At 41.8% G+C, this 23,787-nt stretch overlaps 1 protein-coding gene across 2 annotated transcripts in view; it reads left to right on the top strand.

Moving 5' to 3' along the window:
* Positions 1–23,787, top strand: part of PRDM1 (PR/SET domain 1) — a 104,194-nt gene that overhangs the window by 14,550 nt on the left and 65,857 nt on the right. The window contains exon 2 of one of the 2 annotated variants that reach the window (XM_080389843.1): positions 1–23,787. This exon is cut by the window's left edge and continues 12,478 nt beyond it. The exons of the other annotated variant lie outside the window; for it this stretch is intronic. The gene's annotated coding sequence lies outside the window, so the exon portion shown is untranslated. 2 annotated transcript variants of the gene reach the window in all.

Genomic DNA, 23,787 nt, shown 5'->3' with positions numbered 1-23,787 from the left:
GCATAATGAATCTCTGCTCCCACTAACTGATGGTAACTAGCAAGTAAAATGAGGAAGTGTAACAAACACCAAGTATAGCACGGGTTTTGTAAGGTGCACCAATGCTACTGGGTGTTTTGGATTCTCCTGAAGGAAAAACAGGGGGAAAGAAATGTATGAAAACAAAAACTGAAACCTTTGGATATTCTTTTGATGTAGTCTTTCACAAAGGTACTAAAGTAAGTGTAAAGTCCTGTCATGAATTAAAACAGGTGAAAAAAATAGGAGGCGAGTGATAATAGTTCACAGCTTTCAACCTGGAGGAGACTCCTGCTTAAGTGGAGCTTTAAAATATTGGTATGGGGAGCGGTGTGTGTGCAGGCAGAGAGGGATCAAGAAGCAGCGGTGATCAGCAAGGTTACCTGTCTGGTGGTTTGAAGTTATGTATGTTAAGGCTTGTACCCCCAGAAGATAACTTGAGAAGTATGCAAGAAAATTGGGTAACTTAATAACAGATATTGTGGCTGAAGTACATCACAACCAGATTTGATCAGTGCAGTGATGTTACTGGTTCCCCTTCATGGAACTAAGGCTGATACTGTGTTCTGCTGCAGCTGTTGAATACGGCTTTCCTACAAATGCCCCAGCCTGTGCTGGCTCCCAGGAAATTGACCTCCTGTGAAGGAAATTCCCAGCATGCTTCCCACCCCTCCAGCCTTCCTGCCCTTGGAGGGGAATTTTCATGCCTCTCCCTTATCTCTTGGCTATCCTATCTCCAAAGTGAGCTGAGGGAAAATAAGTTGTAGCTGGAGATCTGCAGAGCACCAGCTGCCTTTGGCAACCAGAGAAGCATACTGTGATCTGAATGAAGTCACAGCAGCTCTTTTATCCCTTAAATTTGGGGAAACAGTCCTGTGCTTTTTAGCTAGAGTTGGGTAAAAGAGGTTTTCATGACTAATAACTTTGTTTGCTAATATGTGCTGTTCTGAAAAGCAAAGCAATTAACTTGCTTGGTTATGAGTTCATGAGTTCATTTGTTGTTCTCATTAAGAGCTGGAGAGTTTTCAGTTGAAACTTTTAAAAGTTTTTAATTTCTTTAATCATTCTCAAAGTGCAGTATCTCAGAGCGTCACTTTCAAAATAAAACATGTACTTTTCAGAATACACAGACTTTCTTTGGGAACCCTTGGTGAGACATATTTTGTTTCACAGTACTTAACGTTATTCATTTGTCCCAAACCAAAAATTTTTCGCTGTGCAGAAAAAAACCAAGCCCTACTGCCGCCTTAACTGGTTTTGAGACAATTCTCCTCCTCCTCCCCTCCACCCCCTTTTCTATGTCCCTTTCTTGGATCTGCGTAGTAGCGCATCTGGTATCTCAGTGTGGCTTTGAAAAAAATAAAGGGAAGCAATGTAGCAGAATTGTCTCCTGACTTGAAAAAGTAAACTTTTTTATAGTGCTGCACTCAGCGCTAGTCAGCTTGGCAAGAGCAGATACCTAATGTGCATTTGGAGCTGATAGTAAATGAAAATTAATAATAAACTGCATATCTGTCTTACAAAAGTGTATTTATTCTCAGAATAAAAAGAAGTTTGTTACTTAGGCTTTTAGCTTATTTCCTAGATGTTTCTCAATTGAGAACATCTCACTAAAGTTGTTAACTCCTGTTTCACTTTCTGGTTCTCATACACCAGTACCTTGCTGCACCATTTACATTGAAAACGGTTGCAGAGGTCTTTGTTTCCACCAGCATGTTTATTGAACTTTTTAGAAGTTAGTAAACTGTTGTGTTTTGGAAAACTCCTCAAAAAACCTAAATTTTTCAGCACCTTCCATTTTAGAATTATGATGATAATGATAGGAAAGAAAAAAAATGGTGGCAGAGGTAGTATCTTTTACATTTTCTATCGAGGAGAAATGTTGAGTTCACTTTATAGTGAGATGTGTCTTGGGGACTGTGATACAGCTTTGTATATTTAAATGCATAATTCCTAGGCATGAATTCTGTGTGAGAAGCAGTCGTCTTACTGAATCTCATCTTACTGTAGAGGGAACTGTGAAAGTTTTATGATCATACAGTGTAACTTTTGTATATAATAGGTATAACCACTGAATTCAGAGTACTGAATTGCAGTATTCAGTGCCTAACAGTTTATAAGATATTTGGGGGTGTTATTACTTCATAGATGCACAGACTAGCAGTCCTCCTTCTGCCTGGTTATAGTTAAAGAAATCTCTACTGAGAAATATAAAGCAAACAGTCTCAATAACCAAGCAAAACCAGTAAGAATTGAGAGAAGAGTACAAAAATAGCAAAAATCATCTCAAGAAGAGAAGTCTGCCTCCCCAGTGAACTGATTAAAAACTGAAGATTAGCATTTACATCATGCCGCTTCTGGCATATCAATAATCTTATGCAGATGTATAGTGCCACTGAATTGTCTTGCAGCAGCATAGGCAGACATGTATCTTGGGGAAACTGAAAGCATTTACAGTATAAAAATCTATACCACTGAGTTAAATTCAGCCTGCAAACCTTCTTGCATAAGTAATCATAAAGCCACACTTAAGGCTGTTGTGTGTTGGATTTCACTTCAGATTCTGAGTAATCTTAAGGACCTGAGCAAGTAAAGCCATCGCAGTAGCCTGTTCTTGAGGTGACCAGAATATGGTAAATTTCAGAAATCCACATCTGAAATAAGAGGTTGCAAGCTCTTTACCAAGTGCAGACAAAGAAAAAAGGCTCTTTGATGTGGCTGTAGTGTAGTATCAGCTTTGTCTCTAACAAGACCTCTGTGCTTCAAACTTGATTTGTGTATAAAAGGCTGTACTGTTGGATGGAAGGGCTGATACAGGCTTATCCTGTCATCTCCACCCCCACTCGCCTTCTGCACCTCTCAGGTCATCTCTGTTTTGGCTGGCTTGAGTCTCAGCCAGCTAGTCATCATCCCAGCCCAATCACCTAAAAACCCCGGATAATCCCATTGGAGTGCATAAACCAGAGCAACCGTAACAGCAATAAACAATTGCATAGCAGCTGCTTATTGGAGACGTACACCCACTGGAGATGCCTTGGGAGGCAGGGGGACCTCAAACGCTGCTGCCCAGAGAGCAGGCACGTCGTGTGGCAAACAGTGCCTTTGGTGTCTCCTCCTGGTTCCCAGCATGCAGCAATTTTTCTGCCAACAGCAATTCGTACTTCAGCTGAATGTATACCTCTTCTTAATATTAGCATTGCCTTTCACCTCACTGCTACTCCTGCTGCTTTCTGTGCCTGTACATAGTAAGTACTTCAGGGTACATAATAAGTACTGAAGGGTCCCTCTTCCATGCTTTCCCCTAGCACAATCCTCCTTTGCCCCGGAATTCATTAGTGTAAAGGAGCTAGTTTTGGTATACCTCATCTGACAGCGTAAGATGGGACAGTGGCCTTCTTTCAGCCATAATTATTTACAAATTAGATTGCTATAAGTGGAGATGTGAATATGGTAAACTTTCCAATACGGTATTGTAGACTGTGGATGTGGTAGGAAAATGTTAAAGGATGAAATAACTAGGAACCTCCAGTGAGGCAACTTCCCTGCCCTTCTGCTATGCTTTTTTCACGCTACCACTGCCTTTTAAGTAGCTTTATGTTTTGGAAAAAAAGAGGTTAGGTATTCTGCTGGGTAAGAAATGTCTTGTCAGTCACATTAATGTAATTAAGCTATTACATGGATCATTGGTCCTTGTACTTCAGCCATGAAATGGCGTTGGCCGGTTTGAGAAGAATCCTTAGCTCCTGCATAGGTAGTGCCTGCTTTAGGGCAGCCGGTCAGGGAAGCTCATGAGGGGGTCTTCACTTCCTTCAGAATTCAGGCTGTCCATATACATGGCAGAAGATGGGATTTAGCAGTTAGTTAAGGACATTCTCAACTTGATTATTGAAAGGGTCCCACATAGTATCACAGCAGAATAGCCACTGTTGTGGTGCGTACATCGGCATGCTTTCTTGTTGCAGCGACTTGGGGTGCTGTGGCATAGAAGGATGGCCCGGGGAGCCCTGCCTTGCCCAAGCCCCACTGCATCCAGAGCCAGAGCACAGCACAGCATGGCATCGGGCTTGCACTGGAAAAACACTTTCACTGGCTCCAAAGTCTGGGTGTCCGGTTAGGGTGTCATCGTGTTTCAACTGCCGAGTGACTAATGCCCGGCCCAGGCAAACTGGTGGTAATAGCCGTTTCTGCTGTCCTGCTTCTTACCTCTCCATCCCAGAAAGTACTGATGTTTCCAGCTCTGCCGAGACAGCGCTGGTTGCACTGGCGTATAAAAATGATTAGTGACCAGCTATGCAGTGTAATTGCTAGCATGGCTGCGGTTGAAAAAAATACCTATGTTTGGACTTCAGGCAGGAGCTTGAGCACTGAGCTGCCTGTTATGCTCTTGCTGTGGGGAGTGCAAGAATGAGAAGTGACGGGTGAGGTATGCCTCCAGCCCCTTCCTCCCACCCCATGCACTCACGGGGCAGAGCTAACGTGCCAGGTAGGGCACTCTGCTCCCAGCCTGGAGTGTGGTCTCCTTTTACTGATTTTCTCTTATTTTTCAAAACATATTGCAGAGTATTTACCAGGCCATAAAAAATACACTGTGAGGAGTTATCATGTATAATTGCAGCTGCCAGGATGAGAAAAGTCCTATTTGTGAAGATGGTGATAGTATTTAGAGGGGACTGAGTTACTTTGGGTTTTGATGTGTGGTGTTTACATGCTACCTTACAACACTCAGCACAGCATGCTTGAGCTCCTAGTGTAAACGAGTCACAGCTCAGCTCTCCCAAGAATGTCTTCAAACAGGGGCCTGTAAGTCAGAATAGCAAACTCGATACCTGTGGTGCCCGGACCCCCATCACTCTGTGTGGCTGTGAGTGGAGTAACACAGGTCTCTCCCTTGTCATTTGCTCAGCAAATGAAGAGAGAAGACACAAGTGGAAAAGGTGACCAGCATGATTCCCACGTTGGCATGTGGGCAGCAGGTGTGCTCGCAGTGGCTGCCTGCCCACAGATGGGGCTGTGAGTTGTTACAGCTACTGAAACTGGACAGGTTGAGGGAATTCAGAAGGCAATCTGTTGATTTGTGTCCCCCAGATGACTCCTGTCCCTGATGATGGCTGCATTAAGGAAAACAGGGCTGCTTATCAGGCCTCAGTTGTCACTCATCAACCAAGCAGTTATTTTTTCCCCAAATACTGCTCAGAGAGCAACACATAATATATGGTGGAGGCTCTATTGTTTTCATTTTTACTTTTTAAACAAGGCAATTATTAATTGTAAAGGAGGTATTAGTTAAAGGAGATTCATACCTCCTGGCAAACTAATCCACCCTGTAATCTTTTACTTTTGGTTATATGGTTTAACATGTTTGTATGGCAGAGTGTTAGCTGTTATCACATGTTTGTGTCGCAAATCAGTTTGGTCAGGTCTAGATCTGCTGTAGAGGCACTTCAGATCACAGCTCACATGAGGGACTGATCCTCCAAGTATCATCCTGGGAATTTCTCCTCCATGCATCAGAAATCTAACTTTTTTGTTATCTGGGTAAGGAACAAAAGAGGAGCTGATAGAACTCACTCATTGCTGTTAGCCATGAAGCAGCCATGACCTTGTTTGTTTTGAGCTAGTTTTTGGATGAAGAAGGCATTGACATTTCTTTCCCCTCCTTTTAGATTGATGGGTGGAAGCAGTCCTTGGGATTTGGCTATTTTCAAAACAAAATATTTGACCTGAAAGGTAATATTTATAGCAGGCAGCTAATAGAAAACACGCTTGCCCTCTCTCTCTGTCTCTTGTGTATGTGTGTGTGTGCACTCTGGGTTCCCTCCTGAGCCTGACCTCTGCTGCGCACACTGTAGCTTCATTGACTTCACCTTCTATTCGCTTCTCCTGATAAATGAATCACTGGAAGCAGCAGGGCTCGGTATGCGGGGAAGCAGGGTGCAGGAAGTTCAGGGAAGTCCTGTGCCATTCTGACCCTCTGCAAATGTCCCCTCCTGCTGGAGTGATGGATGGCACGGGGCTTCTGCGTCAGTCACTTGTGAACTCCGAAGGTCACCCCAGACAGCGTATTCTCTCTTTGGAAAGACACCCTGGAGGGATGTTGATTTAGTGACATCTAGCAAGGACTGACCCTGTCAGTCAGTGCAGTAATGTTGGAGTGGGGAATGGTGTTAGTGTTGGGTCACTGGATGTAAAGCAGGAGAAAATGATAGCTGGACTCCATAAAAGCCCTCGTCTGGGTCACTGATTGGATCTGGCAGGTGGGAAAGGGCTATTTTGGATGAGGTATCTGGCTGAAAGAGCAACTGCAGTCCCAGCTTTCTTGCAGCAGCAAGTGCTTTGCGTTTAAGCAAGGACTGGGTAAGGCCTTCTTATTTGCTTGCAAACAGGTGCTCTCCCATTTTTTTCCTCAAGGAAAAAATATCAGCGGGATGGTAGGGTCTCTTAAGGAGCTTAAAAATGCCTGTGTGATTAGAAATGGTGGCTGCAGTTTTTTAGACTCCAGTTTTCTGTGAAGTTTGGATTTGAACACATCTAATTTTTCTCATGTTTGAACCCCTGTGTGCATGTTAATAAATCCATTATTGTTCAGTGAGGATTTGCTGTGATGGGGGGCTGGCTCAGTGGGATTCAAGGTAGGCACAGAATAGGCAGTGAGGTGCCTATGTCATTAAGATGAATGCAGAGGTGGTGGAAGCAAACCAGGTGCAAAAGCAGCATCTGGAGTGAGATGTGAAGAACCTGAGCTGGAACAAATACAATTCTGGTCTCCCTTCTCAGCCCCTGCTCAGATGCAGAGCTGGTGGGCTTACCATCAAGGCATTCGCAATACTGTAGTCTGGCCATAGCTGTAGACTTACCATATTATTTGAAAACACATCCTGGTTTTTTTCAGCCAGAATTGCTGGTACACCAAACAGCAGTGGCTTCACAACAATCCTGGAGACCCGACATGAAAACCTAGTGTTCTGCAAACATCACAAAGTTCCTGTTCTTGGTTTAGACGTTACAGGTTTGGAAACAGAGTTCATACTCGAATCAAGTTAGAATTTGTGTGAATTTAAGCAGAGTATTTAATAAAACTCTACTTAGACTGGGCCGTGGTGAGGCAGGATTGCAGAGATACAGACTGTGATCAACACTCAGCAGGAGGCTGTTTAGATTAAATACCAACTGTCTTGGAATGGTGGGAAAAGTTTCAGACAGAAGTTTTATTTACTGTTTTTTTGGACAAAGTTGTGGGCTTGCAGTATTATTTCAGGAATTCTGCTGGACAGATAGTTTTCCTCCTTGAAGAAATGTTCTTTGTGCATTGCAGTGTTCTTGAATTCAATGACTCCCTTACATATCCTCTGATGTATACGGCTGAGATCCAGTTTGCTCCCCTCCTTTATCTCCTTACTGTGAGACTGTAATCATCCATTTGCTTTCCTTCAGTCTGCATTCTTTTTGCCAAGAGAAAGACAAGGGAGAACTTTTCGTTTGGGGCAAGGAAAAAAAGCTTCACAATTTTGGAGTTTTTCTTGAGTTTTTTTTCCCCTTTTCCCTCTTTCCTTTTCCATTTTTCATGTTGACCTTCCTTCTCACCTTTCCTTTTCCTGTGCCCTATCTAAAGGGGAGGGCTTACCCTCCCTTCTCATCTACTCTCTTATTTTTGAAAATAAGAATGATGACTGATTGTTTTATCCCCCCTCGTTGTTTATCTACTTACTTGTCCACACCTGTTTCTTTCACTCTGGTTTCCTTCAAGTTTTAGCACGTATTTTCTCTTGTTCTGCCTTTTGCTTTTTGTTTCTCCCCTGTGATTATGCTGGATCCCCTGGTCTCCCCTCTCCTTGTTTCCTAGCTGCCAGCCCTGGGCTTGCTTCCTCCTGCCCAGCCCCAACAGAAGACTTTGCAGCTTGGCTGAGCAGCACCCACTGCCACTGTGGTGCCTTTCCATTTCTCCCAGCACCACAGCATCAGTTTGAGCGCTAATGTGATTTGCATCATTTTATTTTGGGGTCAACCCTTTCAATTGCTAATGCATGTAGGAAGCACCATAATGACTATGTTACGGTGCCAGGCTTGAACTGCATAAAACAGGGTCTACTGACTTACTTTCAGAATGAGTGCACAGTATATAAAAATCACAGAGAGGAAAAATGATACTCATGCAGTTAATGTCCCTGTAAACAGAATGAGTGATTCCATAAACAAATGTGGCAAGCACCTCCCTAAAATTAAGAAAAACGCATGTTTCCTGTAAGACTGCTTCATGTTTATATGGGGTCTACTCGTCTATTTCTGGCTCCCTAAAGTGAGCAATACAAAATACTGGAAATTGTAGTTAGACTCTTTCTCACTTAGGCAGGTAAGTGAGATTTCCTGTTTCTCCTTGTCATCTGGCTACCATGATGGAGATATTTTTTACAGTTGCTAATTCTGTCCAAAAGTTTCTCTTTTTTAGGCATTCTTAATTGCTGCAAAGTTTTCCTGAAATCAGTTTTACTAATTGGTGTCTTTCTTTTGCCTCAGTTACTTTTCTTTGTCTGACTTGGGTCTTGGAGGTTCCAGGTGAGACTGTGCCTACCAAAACAGTCAGTGGAACTACACAGTCCTTGTCACACAGCACTGTGAAATAAATCACCACACAATGGGCCTTGGCTGTAATGGGCTAAAAGCAGCTGCCCTCCAAAAGTCACAGACACAGGCGTGCACTGTAGGTCAGCAGGGAGCTGGTTGGAAGGTGGAAGTCTTGCAGGCACAAACTAATCAAAGAGTCAAATGCTAGAACAAAATGAACTGGCCCCATGGCCTGTGCAGATGGATGGGAGGGAAGTACAAAGACTGAAGTATTTCATCTGCAGAGGTGCAGTTTAAAAGGCTGATGTGTGAAGTGTGGTACTGCTCAGCATAAGCTGAGGAAGCCCGGATGATCTCCGTCGTCAAGTGAACCTTACACTTCTTTGTGTGAGCCATGCAGGACAGGCTTTGCAGCTGGCATCCACTGACCATGTCAGAAAAAGAAAGTGACGTAGACTTTGTAGAATACAGGTACTTTTTATTAATAATTCCAACAAAATACAAAAATTATAAAATTTGTTAAAATAAAACTGAAAATAATGAAAGCCTTTGGTCAGAATTGACTCAAGCTCAAACTGAAACTGTCTTGATTTTTCCAGTATTGCAGTGAAACCAAATACATATTAAATCACTGTAACAGTTAACATCCTCATGTCTTTTAAGTAGTCTAATGAAGTTTTTGTTTCCAATAAAATAATTTCACCAAAGCAACATTTATCATCTGAACTGCGCTAAGTAGGTTAATCAAACTGTAATATATTAAATGAACCACAAACACCACATCAGTTGTGCAAAGCTCTCTGGTTACACTTTCAGGTCTTGCATCCTAGTTACTCCTCTTCCATCCTGCCCAGCATAGAAATGCTGTAACACTTTAAAAACTCATAGCTCTTAACCAAAACCCATACGTGAACAATTTCAAGATGCACAGCACACTTTTAAATACTGTCTCCTTCAGACCCTTGCAGTGCTTAAGCACAGACTGTTTCTTACAGGACCTATCTCATAAGAGCTTTAGGGGAGGGTCCCATAGGGACAGTTTCATCTTCTTGTCCTGACAACGAAGAAACTGGAAACATCCTTGCTATTTAGTTTAAAAAGATGTCAGCAGACATTGGAAAATTAAGATGGTTAAAAGAGAAGAAACATGAGTGAAAAAAGCTTCACAGGTTCTCAGCTCGTGCAGCATTCTCGTTCATGAGTGGCAGAAGTGCGAAGTAGATGGCACTGAGCTTCTCATGAGTTGTTTTCAGCAGGGTAGAGACAGACTGATCCTTGGATGGTGTCCATTGACTTACACAGCTTCCTCTTTCCAAGGTGCTTCCTTGCAGAAGGTGTGACCAAAATGGCAGGCCATCTGAGATTATGATAAATTACGGTGCTTTAGGAATGATGCTTGGTGTTGGACAAGCAGTAACCACCACAGGGATGTGTACCATGGCAGCTCTGGTTTGTAAGCAGCTGGATCCATGTTTGCAGGAGGTCTCAAATAATGCATTTCTGTTTGAAAATGTTTAAACAAAATTTTAAAGTAGTTTGGGGTTTTGTGCCAGGGTCTATGAGCACCCCTCCATGTGCCCCATCAAAATTCCTCATGAGGAAGGCCACTTCAGAAAGTATGCTCTTCTGTTGTTGTAACAGCTCTACTTTCCAGAGAATTAAGCATAAAACTATAATTAATACGGTTATGAAAGCAGACAAGCAGCCTCTCTAAATACAAGCATACAGCTCAGTAGCTAAAATGATTGCATATCAGCAATAAAAAAATAAATTCCTGTACAATAAACGTCATTTTCTCTTTTGCTAATCTAAAGAGAAACATTCTTGTTCTTCATGTAAACAAGGCAACTGTAGTTACTTTCCTATTTTGGATTTCATCAGTACGTTGTCACAGTTTATTTTCCAAAATCTAATAAAATGGATGGGAAAAATTCTTTGAAACTCATTAAAATGAACCTTAATATGTATAATTTAAAATGTGGTTTCTCTGCTTCTACAAGCTGTTTGCATGCTATGCTATACTGCTGGTTTAGGATCTCTTAGATGAGGGAAGAGTGATGAATAATAAAGCTGCAGCTTTCCCCAGTGTAGGGGTGACTGCTTGAACAGAGATTTCTACCAACACAAAGAGAATTTGTGAGAAGGCGTAAGGCTGCTATTTGTTGTGGTATCTTCTGAGCCTAAATAATAACTCTGCAAATTGAACATAGAGGTCTCAAATTGCTGCCTCATACCAATTCCCAGGATATTTCAAATCTCAGCTGAAAACAAAACCCCAAACTTTTCTTTTCCATGGGTTTCTGCAAATAATGTATTCAGGTTGGGTCTGTGTCCTCTCTTAAAAATTTGGTCCTAGGTTCTGGCTCTGAACCAATGGCAAAATTGCAATCAGGAAAAATACAGTTTTAACTTGGGTCTGTATTGAGACCATTAATTTTATTTTCAGTCATGCAATTTCAAGACAAGATCATGAATTAATGCAAATTTTTAAACTGTATTTCGACAGTTTCACAGCACACACAAAAATCACACAAAGGTGATTTATAGCTTATCACTTGCAGCATCATCAGGAAGGTTTTATGTGGGCCTGAATTTGTTCCATGTGCTCACAGTAGCTCTGAATGGCACAACCTCCTGTAATGTTTTAAGTGTCACAGAAGTATGAAAATATACATTTCTCTGTCACTGTTAATGTGATACTGAGCTGTGATAGATTTATGAAAGAAGCTATGTCTAAGAGGCACTATTTCTATATGAGGTACTGCAGGAAATATATGAGAAATGGTGCGGAGTTAACACACTTTGGCAAAAACTATGGGTTCAATGTCTTGCACGTATAGAGTATTATTTTCTTCTCCTCTCCCAGATTAGTATATTGTGTTTAGATGACAGAGGTAATACAAATAATGCTCTAGCTCTGCAAACATTCAGTGGGATTGCCCATGGCAGAAAAGCTACATTCATTTGTCAGATAGGCAATTTAGAGAGATAGTAGGATTCATAACAGAGCATTTTGCTTGCTTGCTTGCTTACAAATGGTTTATTTTTGGCTGATCTTAGGTTGGCTGTGTGCAGACGGCATCAAGCCATGTTCTGAGGCAAACCTGCTTTGTTACGTTTTGGAAAAAATGGTTTGGATTATGGTTTTCCCTCAAATTATTAACAGGCACAAATGGTGTTTGATTTAACTTGCTTTTTATTTACGTAATGATCAATAATAGCGTAATGTCTGAATTAACTTGGAAATCATACAACTGTTTCTGTTTGACCTGGTTTCTGTATTTGGATGAGTTTCCTTTTTCTGCATATAAATATCCATAAAAACATGTTGACAATTTCTGGTCTCACCTAGTTATTCACTTTTTTGTGGCTACTGCTATCTTTATGAGTTTGATTCTCACACACTTATGTACCCATGTTCCACTTGATGGCCTGTTAACACATATTATACAAATAAACCCCCCTCAGTTTCATCTAATTCAAATGTAATATTCTTCTCAGAGAATCACAGAATTAAGAGATAGGAAGGTCAACTTGTACGTGCTTTTTAGTTGTGTAAGACTGTTCCCCGATTCCAGACTCTTATCTGTTCTTTTTGATTATTTTTATTACTTATCAGTTGTCTGTTACTTAATAGATGGCTAGATACCATGTTACTTAGGTAGAAAGCTTTCTTTGCCCCTGAAGCTTGAGCAGTTAGTCATTTATTATTATCCGCAGAACATTGTTTTTCCTATGGAAAGACTGGTAGCTATGCTGTTTATAAGCTGGCTACTAAGAAGGCGTAAAACCCCATACAGTTCTGACTGTTCCTCTATACATGGAAAGTACAAAATAATTTAAGAACTGTGTTTCTCCTTTTTACTCAGGCAATGTTCCGAGTAAGATTTCAGCAGAATTGCTTTTGTGATGCAGCAAAAAAAAACCTGTCCGAGGACTCCAGTTTGTCCTCACTCTCTTTCTTTCTCATTTTTATGTCTTGCAAACAGATATCGCCGTTACCCAAATTAACCTTTTCTGAGTTTTGCTTTCCTGCACCCCCTGTATTTGGATCAGGCTTCTTTCTGGGTGGGGCGAAAAGTGAACTCCTCTAACATACAGTACAAATTAGGTCTTTTTAAAAACAAAAACTTTTCTTAAGAATAGCTGTATTTTATTTCTGACAAAAGAAGGGAAAACACAAGTGCGCACAGTAAATCAAGAAGTCAAATGTGTGTAATCTGATGCCAAGTGTAAACATGTATGGACTTTACAAGGCTTGCCGACACTAGATACTCTGATTTTCTTTCATTTGAAAAAGTGCTTTTGAGTTTTCACAGTAGTGCTTGCAAGAGGCAGTCAAAATCGCAAAGTGAATAAAAACAGGTCTATACAACAGCTCATGTTGAATCAAGGCTTTTCTAATTTTTTATGGACACAGTATTTTCCACTTAGAGTAGCTAATATAAATTTGGTAGATCTAGCTCCATATGCAGCAGGGCTTTTTGGCAGAAAGTTTCTTAAGTGAATACTATAAAAAGCTGCTAAAGAGTGAAAATAAAGTCCCTCATATAGTAACAAAACTGTTTGATTCCAGGGGAGGTTAAGCACCTAACTACCTCAGGATATTGGCCCTAAAGACCACCTGAATACCTTTCCAGCACCGAAGGCCTGAATACCTACCTTTCTGTGTTCGCTGAAGGAAAAACAGTGCAGAAGTTAGCGATTTAATAAATAAAAATGTTGTCTTGTCTTCACTACTATTCTATCAGGCTGCTGCTGTAACAAATCATGGTATTACTCCATTTGTGCAGAAGTACTGCTGTAAAACTAAATTTTCAGGCTGCTTAACATTTGTACTGAACGGTTCAAGCTGTGTTAATTATCTATCTGTGAGTGCTCTGGTACTGAATGTTGGTTGGGTAGATCCCAGAGGTCTGCCAAGGAATTTTTCACATAATTTTAATGTTAACAGTATTTTTGTAGCTGGGTATTTATTTTAAACATAAGACCAGAGTTTCTAAGCACTAAAAAAATCACATTTGCAGTTGGTGAGTGGGACTTCTGTTCTTCAGCCTTACCTCTAATTACAACCCATGACTGTTAGAAGGGGGGTTTCATTTTTGCTTGTTCATGCTTTAGAGCAGTTACCAGATTGCTTTGATACTGTTGTGAGGAGGCAAATGTATGAATTTAGCCCTCTACATTTCTTCTGGAGATGGTGAGGCATGTGGTAGTCTTTATTTCTGGCAAAGAGGGAGATACTGATCAACGTGCAGTTACAGGAGCTTTTCTGTGCTGAGAGACAGCGTGCCTCACAGTGGACAGTCTGAGACTCTGATGTCCTGGCATGCAAGGAAAATGAAAGATCAGGGAGATGTTACATCATCTTTCTTCCTCCCCTCCCTCCTCTTCCTCACTTGGCGGTGGCTGAGGGCTGGTTCAGCCTACCGTGTGAGCTACAGCAGCCATAAGACCGGTCCAGCCTAAGCCGCTTGGCACTTCTGAAAAAAATTGGGCACCAGAATCCAGCTTGAGGAATGGATGACTTGCAGCTCTGGAGAAGCATGGTGCTCGAGGAGCTGTATTGGTAGTTCAGGATTGTCATAATAAACCCATGAACCTAATGCTGGGCTTTCCCCACATAGGCCTATAGGCAGAAAGGACAGCAGGATGCTGGGTTCACCCAGTGTTGGTGACATCCTATGGCTGGCAAACTCCCACCTGCCCCAGCCTGGACACATGGAGCAAATGTAGCACTAGCCAAGTCCCCAGCCCCAGAGCTGTCTAGGGAGCGACTCATTCCCTCCTCATAACCACCTTGGGCACAACCGCTTCAGTAGGTTGTGATTGCTCCTCAGGAAAACTGACAGGAAGGGATGGGATGGTTTGCTACCGCCTGCCCTGCTTGTGCCACCAGACCTGAGGGACACCTTCTAAAGAAGGATCTAGAAAAGCCTAGATGGACTCATACAGTGCTTCTCTTTCCCTCCCCTCCTCCCCGAAGCTTTTTCCATGTAAAAAACCCAGAGAACTGGCTCCTAGAAGTCATTTGGATTAATATAAACTCTTGACAGTGTCACGTAGCCCTTGGAATAATTCCCAATAAACCCCGGCTTATTTGGAAAAATTGCTTCTTAAAAGAAATGCACAAACATTGGTCTTGATCCAAAGCCATGAAATCAACAGGGAGACTTTCATTACAGAGGGCTTTGGATCTGGCCCATTGGTGGCTATGACCAGAATGATGGTCTGTTACAATAAATCATTTTTAGATTCCTAGTTTACAGATGCCTGCAAAGTTTTGGTGAGAGGAGAAAGAAAAGAACAACCTTCAGCTGCCTTCCAGTGAAATCTCCTTCTCTTTTCCAAACTCTTTGAAACTGTAATTTATGGACTGTCTTATTATTCTACTTTGAATGCAGTACCTTTTCTTCTCTCTTCTTACAAAGATTAGAGATATATATATAACGATTTAGAATGCAGAGTGAATTAGCTGTGCCAAGGGCTTCTGATGTTTTTAATTTTCTTTTTTTGTTTTCCTTAACTGCGCAGTTTTTTGGATTATCTGAATCCATAGGTCATAGTTTAAATACCCATGACACAAAAGAAGAGACAGAGAGAACAGCAGGGACTGAAAGAAAAATTTGAAGTTTGCTGTAGTTAATGTGTTATGTATTGAGTTCTTCATTGTGCTTCTGCAGAACAGAAGCTTGAAATTGCTTATTTGTTAGTATAATTTGCTTTGCATCCAGTTTTTTATCATTTGAGTTCGGGTATTATTTTTTTTTTGAGAACAGTGGACACAGTGCACTTGCTTTGTCAGAAAACTACAGGCTTCACTAGAAGAGAGTTGCTAAATACAATAATACAATGAAGAACAAAGTATTGATTTAGAGGCTGGAAAATGGAGTTTGTATGAGTTAAGAGTATCAAGGTAGAATGTTTTATCTGCAGGAAAGCCAAGAAAAATACTTAAATTGGTGCAGAAAATATGGGATCTTTAGATTATCACTTGTAATATAATCAAACCCCATCTTCCAAGAACTGTGAGTCAGGCTTTAAAGTCATGAAGTTGTTTTAAAAATCACAGATTATGAAAGTAATACTTTGAATATTTGAAGGCTTTATTTAGCCTTCTGGGTTTGGTGCTATTAGATTTCAGTTTCAGGTTTTTCTTTGTCACCAAGAAGACTAGACACTTCATTTCTTTCTCTCATGAAGGCTGAGATCCCCACAAAATCATGAATTTTTTTAATACAAAGCTTTACAGAAAGCCTGTCTGGTAAGACTCAAAGTAGAATTCTTAAATGCTCACAGCACTGGTCTTGCATAAAATACAAGCTGATAGTGGATAAGCAGAGTCTCCAAACTAACTCTAATAAACACATTCTGTTCCTCACTTCATCTGATAGATATCACTGTAACATCCTTAAAAGTTGTGCTCATAAATTCTTAAAGGAGCACCTGTTACCCTTAACTGTGCAGAACAGTCTCTGCTGCGCCTGCAGTGGGAGAGGTTCTCCATCTCCCAGGCCATGCTGGCGGCTCCAGGTGTGTCTTCTGCTATCCTTTGTACTGAGGAAGGAGAAAGCAGGGGGCAAGAGGATGCAAAGTGGGCTCTGTCTGTCTCTCTTAATTAGCAGCTCTAATTAGTTGTCTTTTTCCAGAAGCCATGGAAATGGTGGAGGGGTGACACTAGTAGTAGGTTTTCCCATTGACAAGTCTGGAAATTAGGTAGAGTAGAGACTGACATTTTTCAGGTCATCCACAACAGGCAATAGCACATGTGAGGAATTGATGCATGGGCAGAGAAGCAGCACAGGATGCTTTAGAGGGTTTAATTTACTACCCTGCTAGGATTAGAAGTATGGCTGTATGGTGTTTTAAGTGTTCAGAGAGATGAATTAAACTCCATTCTTCTGTTAGGCTCACAGTGAAAACTGTAATGTTCTGGAAACAGGACCAGATTCACAAATAAGTGCTATATCTTGGACCAAACTTTTGGACTCATGTGATGGCAGGATCTCATGAGTGAGCTTTGATTGTTCTTTCTGGAGGAGGTAAGAACACTGAAGAGAAAAGATGGTCCATATTTTTGTCCTTAATTTTGAAAAGGGGTGACCGTTTCAAGTAGAAAATGAGTTCTAGCAGGGGTTGGGACACCTGGGTTAGGATGAAGATGTCTTACTGAGTCCCAAGTGAAGAAGTCTAGGCAGTCGCAGGGAAGAGACACAAGGTGATCTGAATGGCTAGGCCATGCCCTCCCTTGTCCATCAGTTCTTCTGGCTGGAGCAGGACAGTACTGTGCAAAGGGAACATACTAATTCCTGATTTTGCTTGTCTCATTACATCTTATCAGCTCCTTTTTCTGAATGCATGAGACTGAGCAAACAAGGAGAAGCTGTGGCACAGAGATGGGGACTGATGTGTGGAAGGTAAAAGGCCTCTTAGTCCCCCCTTCGACCAAGAAAATCCATACTTGGCCCCACTTGTGCAAGTTACTGCCTCTGGTTTGAAGAAATGGTTAAACCAGTGTACATTGGTTTGGGTTATTTTTCTGTTTTTGTTTTTGTTTTTGTTTTTTTTGGTTGGTTGTTTTTCGGGGTTTTTTTTGTTTTGTTTTGTTTGGGGTGGGTGGTACACTTTTGAGGTCTTTATAATGCTGAATGCCCAGAGTCTACATGCTATCGTTTATGTAAGTTGATGTGATTTCTTTAATATTCTGCATTCCTGCAAATACAGGATTATTTGCTTTCCAGCTTTTGAATGGTATGGTAGGATGTGTATATATATATATAGATGTGTGTGTGTGTGTAGATGTGTTCACTTATGGTAAACGTGGAAATGGAGGAGACTTGAGAAGGATAAATGAAGAGTCAAAGTGAATCTCAGAGGAGATAAGTGGTGAAAATGGGTAAACAGAAAGCTCCACTTCTGTGGGAAAACATGGAGGAACAAAACCACAAACAGGAGAGGAAACAGCCAAATCTAAACAATGAATTGCAGCAGCAAGCTGCAGCAAATGTGATTTTAAAGAACAGAGTGATCACAACAGACATGCGTCACTGCAGAAGATCAAGTATGTCAGCACTGCTTTCCTGCTTCCCCATCCCCAGTACCTCCATGGAAAGCTCAGCCTCTCCTGTCCACCTTATTTGTTCAGTAGTGGACTTCATACGACTGATTCAGTTCTCATTAAACTGATTTACTGGGCTTGCTGGCTCTGCTCAGCTTCAGTTTATTCCTACTTTGTTTAAAATTCGGGAAGTGCTGGGGGAGGGGACAGGACACTAATGGCCATTCTCATGCAAGTGGAGTGGTAGCTGATTTATTGCAAAGGTTATAAAGGAAAAGTATTAAGTGTGTTCCATTCTGTTTGGCAAAGCCATCCTGCACAATGTCCAACAAAACCCAGAGACCGCTGGTTTGTACCAAAAAAAAAAAAAAAGGGAGGAAGGGTATGCGTGTGTGTGGAGGGGGGACGCTCCACCAAAGATGTGCTCTTCTTCTTTTGAGCATTAATTAAGACTGTAAATCACAGGCAACATGAAACAACTGTATTCGATGGAACGTGGACAGTTCTGGAGTTCTGCTGTGCTTGTGCGATCAGTTTGAATACCTACACTGAAACACTAATGGGAGAGCAAACTTCAAAGAGAAATTTTGGCATGAAGAAGTGGCCTGCAGGACCATTACATGGATAAAGTTGTAAAATAGACTCCTCTGTGCAAACAGGGGATGGAGGTGGAAAGAAAGTTTGAAAGGTTTATAGGAAATCAGGCTGCTTTTCCTTTTCATGCCCAAAGTCAGTCCCACATTAATTTGGTCTTGTCTTGAAATAAGCTTGTGTATTCGTGTTTTGAATGAAAGGGGGGAGAGGAGGGTGGCAGCAAAAAAAAAAAAAAAAAAAGGGTACTTGAATAATGAAAAGCTCACTTAATTGTCTTTAAAATTAATTTTCCTTCTGTAATAAATAGTTGAGGAAGGTCTTTTGTCATATCATAAGTAATGGTGGTTACACATTCCCAGGTTTATAGAATTTAAAGCCTAAATTTGTTATGATCAAGTAGTTTTATCTTCAGCGGAACATGAGTTATAGATAGCCAGTAATTCCAGCACAGATATCATGTCCTAAATGAATGTGCTAAAGCTCGTTTTTAGGAAGCCATCTAATCTTGATTTAAAGGCATTAAGTAATGCAGAACACCCACCACCACCACCTACCACCCCCACGTCAGGTTGTTCACTTTGTTATTATTTTTTTTAAATAAAACTTAATCTTTAATATTCCACTTTATTTCTCCATGACTTCATCTAGTTTCAGTTTCTTGCTATCGTGTCTCTACTGGGCTGCAGTGGAGCTGTTGTAGTGTAGTTGAGAAGATGATTTTCACCCATTGTAAAATATGGTCCATTTGTTCCTCATTTTACTTTGGTGTAAAGCTACTGGATGCAAGTAACATCTTGATGAAAACCGGTCTGTCCTTAATAGTTAATTCACAAGCAACATATTTCCCAGCACAACATATTTACGTAATTATAAGTAGACTTCTGTCCAACTACTTGTCCGGGATTCCTCAAAGCATTTTTGGTTTGCCAAGTGTGGTTTGAGATGTTATTCATAACATGGGGGATTCCAGAATGACTGATGAGGTTAATTTTCCTTCTTGTAGAATATGATATTGTAATAGAGATGCTCTCTTTAGATATGCAAGACGTAAAAAAAAAATATTTTTAAAATTTAAAGAATAACTTTGAAAATGAAATCTGGAGTTAACTGCCCAGAGAGGCTGTGGATGCCCCTTCCCAGGAACTGTTCAAGGCCAGGCTGGATGGGGCTTTGAGCAACCTGGTCTAGTGGAAGGTGTCCCTGCCCATGGCGGGGGGGTTGGAACTAGATGGTCTTTAAGGTCCCTTCCAACCCAAACCATTCCATGATTCTGTATTTAGTATATAGGAGTCAGGAGCCCTGTTTACAGCAGTAGTCCCCATGCTTGCCATAAAGCTGCTGCTTTTCACTGACCTTACTAATTTTATGCCATCAAAGGATAACCACCTGATGTCATGATACTACTCTGAAGACTCTTCATTAATATAGATACATTATTTCTGTATTTAAATATAGTATAAGTGTTTATGCAATAAGCAGGGAAAAGGAATTTGTTGTATTACAGGAATGCGCATGCAAGGGGGTTTATGGAATGAGAACTCGAGTGCCTTAAACCAAAAGTAGGGTTCAGAGTAATTGGACTTGTTGTAACTTGCAGAAAGGGCCAGTTTATCTGTATGCTTATTATGTTGTCAAGGAAAGTACTTGATATACAGCACGTGTCCACTGCTTTGCCACTGTGTTGGTACTTCAAAACAGTACCTCTCCTTTCCTTAATGACAGAAAAAAACATTAACTGACCTTCTGTTACATTTAAGACAGCATCTTTTTTCTTGATTGGGAGCCAGGATTGTGCTGGCTTAGTATGTTGTGCCATTCAGAGGTACTCAGGTGGTCTTGAATGAAAATAAATGTTTGCTGTTTGCTAAAAATCAAACCATAGCCCTGTCATATATTTGAAAAGGCTTACACTTGCATGTAAGGCTTATGCTTGTATGTCCAAGCACCCTGTAAAGGGTGCAGTCTTGAACTGTATCTATGCTGGAAGAAACGTTGTCAAGAAGGCAGAGATAACGGTTGACACCTCTGTTATTTCACTGCTGTTCTCTCTCTACCAAAAAAACCCACAGCATAAGTGAACACTGTATGATAATTCTTTAAAAAAAAAAATAAATATATATATTTCAAGTGTTATCACAGAAGTTCATACAAGAGGCGCATTTTCAGCTTGCCTAACTCGGTGCTTGACCACTGATTTCTGTGGACCTAAACCAGTGTTTCTTACACCCAGCCAAAGTGGCTGCATTCAGCTACTAAGGATGTCATGTGCAGTCACCATGCAAAAGCATACTTTCATTATACAGTTGTCTTTCTGGCAGTGCTGTGACTAGTTTAGATTGGCTGTGGCTAAATATGTGGTCACAAACTTCTGGCCTGAAATGATAGGCAGATGCAAAGGATCTGTCCCAGGCTCTTTAAAACAAGCATACTATAACCTTGGTTCCTTAGTTGCCCTGGTGTGTATATTCCTGTCAGTTCTTGGATCAGCCAGGAACAGTACCTATCCATAGCCCAGGGATTTATGTCCGTTCACAGGTAGTTTATATGTATGGGAAGCAGGCAAACATTTCTGAATGGGAGGTGATAAAAGGAAGCAAGAACCAAGGAAGGTGCTGGGTTTTCCATTTCTTGTTGACTTCATTGTGTTCTGCGGAAATGCACTCCCTGCAGATGAAATGCATGGAATTAGTAGCCAAGTGAAAAACACTGGCTAGTGCTATGTAAATGAATGGGCTTTCTGCCCATGCTGGTTGAATCTGTGATAGCAGAACAGCTGAGCAAACGACCTTCAACAGCATTTGATACCAATGCGGTTGCTGTTCCACAGTGATCTTGTATCTGCCTATACTCACAGGCAAGGATGCTTTAAGTGTCATCTGGTAGCAAGCATATTGACTTGGAAGAGAGAACATCCAAACTGAATTTCATGGTCTCCCTTTGTCTCCAGTGTGATTCTGGGCAGCGAGCTGGGGTGGCATATTTTTCACCCAGCTTCATATACCTGAATTTGAGTCAGTTCTCTCAGAGTTCCCTTTACTGTCCATAGGGAAAACCAGCCAACATTTACAACACATTTATCAATCTCTTTCAGACATCTGCAACCAAGAAGTTTACCTTTAGTCAGATGAAACTGACACTTAGCACCAGTCTTTAAAATGTATTGAGATGTCCGATGATGCAGATGAATACATACTGGACATATTATCAAAAGTTGGTGGAGATCACTCTAGGCTGTTCTGCCTCCCCCAGGAGACTAAATACCCTTAAATCAGTTTCTGGGCCTCTGGATTAATGATGCTAGCTTACCGGGCATAGGAGCCCTGGGTGCTGGAAATCTATACTGCTAACTGGTAGGGATGGTTACTAGCAGTTTTGGTCTGACTCAGCCAACACTCTTTTGGACAATTTCTGGGCACAGTTCAGGTGTTAAAAACAGACCAGGGGTCATTGGTGGCAGGTGACTTGGATGTAGCCCTGTTGCAGGGGCTAAAAGATGCTCGTAGGTTGGACATAGGCCCTTCTGGGTGAGTAGTTTGCAGTGCTGTAGAATGGTTACAGCAGTGGCTGTAGCCTGTGTGTCCCTGTTTCTTGTTTATTAAATTGTGGCCATAGTGTTCCCTGCCTTGTAGTTGTTTATGAGTGTAAGTTAAAGCTCGTGGAAGAGTGCCCAGCCAGGGTAGTTTACAGCTGGAGCAGTTCCTTGATCCATTTTGCACACAACTGTAAAAATGCTTGTGTCTTTATCAGTGAGGACAACTGGGGTGGGGGAAGGTAAATGTGTCTGCAGGTAGAAAGGGGGTAGCAGCAACTGCCTTAAACCAGCATTGCTGCCAGAAACTGTTCTTTAAAAGACTCCCTGCCAACTTCACCTGCCAATCCATGGTCGTTTGCATAGTTCAGTATATTGGCTTTAGGGAGCCCCAGAACAAAGGGTTTCCTTAAAAACCTCAGACTTTACTCAGATAAAACTCCCACTCACGCCCCAGGAAGTTTTGCATGATGAAGAGTGATGGGATGGTGTCTCAGCTTTGCAGTGTGTACTGCTTATAGCCACTTTCTAGTTTTGTGGATGAGTGAGACTGTTCCTGTTTAGAGGGAAACTTGGTGTATGTTTGCTCCTGCTCAGTTTGCTGGAAAGTTTTTTTTACCGTCCCCTTTGTGGATGGCTTTTGAGGAACCTACAGGTGAAGAGGAAGGGCACCCGCCAGAAGGAGGTACCTTGGGTGAGTGCTGAGAAGGAGGGGGCTTTGAAGATCTCAGCAGGCAAGCAGTGCCATTTAAGTTTCATAAGTTGCCTGTACTCCCACCCACATGAGACCCAAGATTTTGGAAGTGAGAAGTTACTCAGCCCTGGCAGGACTGCTGCTCACCCCAAGCTCAGCCCGTCAGTCTGTTCAGTGTTTGGGGATTCTGAGATGCCTTTTTTGCCCTCCTTTGCTGGTGTGGCAGGTATGCTGCATCATGTCTTTCGCTTCTCTGATTCTGCAATTACTCATTGTTATTTTGTGTGAGCAAAGCAGGCTGATGTTACAATACCTTCCTTGTCAGCATGTCTTGCAGTTTCTGTTTCCTTGGATGAAGCAGTAAAGCAGTGACTTCAGGGCCAGAGAATTGGGCCTGATTTCGTCAGCTGGAAGGTGACTAGTTAAAATCTAACTAGCAGTCTCACACCCAGTGCCTGACAGGAACAGTCTTTGAAGACTATTAAGAAAACAAAAATTCCCTGCTCTGTCATATAATGGAAATGAGTATACTTCAACGGCCATCCCCTCTAATCTGTTAGCCAGTCCTTAGCAGCTTACCAAGCCTGTATTTAACCTATTTCCCTAATGGCAATTAAGAAATGTTTTCATTTCCCAGGGAGAGGATTGCCAATGAAATCCCCCTCTCCCCCAATCCCCATCCTGTGGCTCCGCTCTCTCCCTCCTCTTCCCCACACCCCAGCTCCTTCTTCCTTAGCCCAAGGCATCCAAAGCATTCCCCCTGTGTTTGGGTAGCATGCAGTGAGGAAGAAATGATTAAGCAGCTGAATGTTTGAAATCCAGCTAAATGCACCGATTATTATCTGCTTAGGGCTTTCTTATCTCGAACTGTGTGGTGCTTAATGGCAGGCCCATTGTTTTCAGCTCAAAGGTATTAATGAAGGAATCAGGGCAGCAGGCTGATGTCATAGGTGGCTGAAAGGTGACTTGCTGCACTGATTTCCCTTACTCCACCCCTTCACAACTCCCTTCCAACTAGTTCAGGAGAAGGGTTAGTATTTTTAGAGCGGAGGGGAAGGACAAAAACAACCCCACCAACAGGCAGGTTGCATTTGTGTGTCTGGTAAAGGGATTGCAGAGGCTCCTAAATATCCTGCTTAAAAGATATACTCTCTTAGCTTCTGCTCTACTTTCTCACTTCATAAAGACTCTGAACTGCTGGCACGGGTCTCAGTGTGAAAGCGGTCGGCTGGCCCTTGCTCACACCTGCCCTAGGCACTGGCCAGCAGGCTGCACCTTACCTTCTGACCTGTATCCGAGGTTTCCACTTGGTGCTTTCAATGCGAAGAAAGAGCT

Source organism: Falco punctatus (genome assembly GCF_963210335.1).
Source record: "Falco punctatus genome assembly, chromosome: 5".
NCBI lineage: Eukaryota > Metazoa > Chordata > Aves > Falconiformes > Falconidae > Falco > Falco punctatus.
The sequence above is the reverse complement of the archived record's forward strand: the minus strand, read 5'-3'. Positions and strand labels throughout refer to the sequence as shown.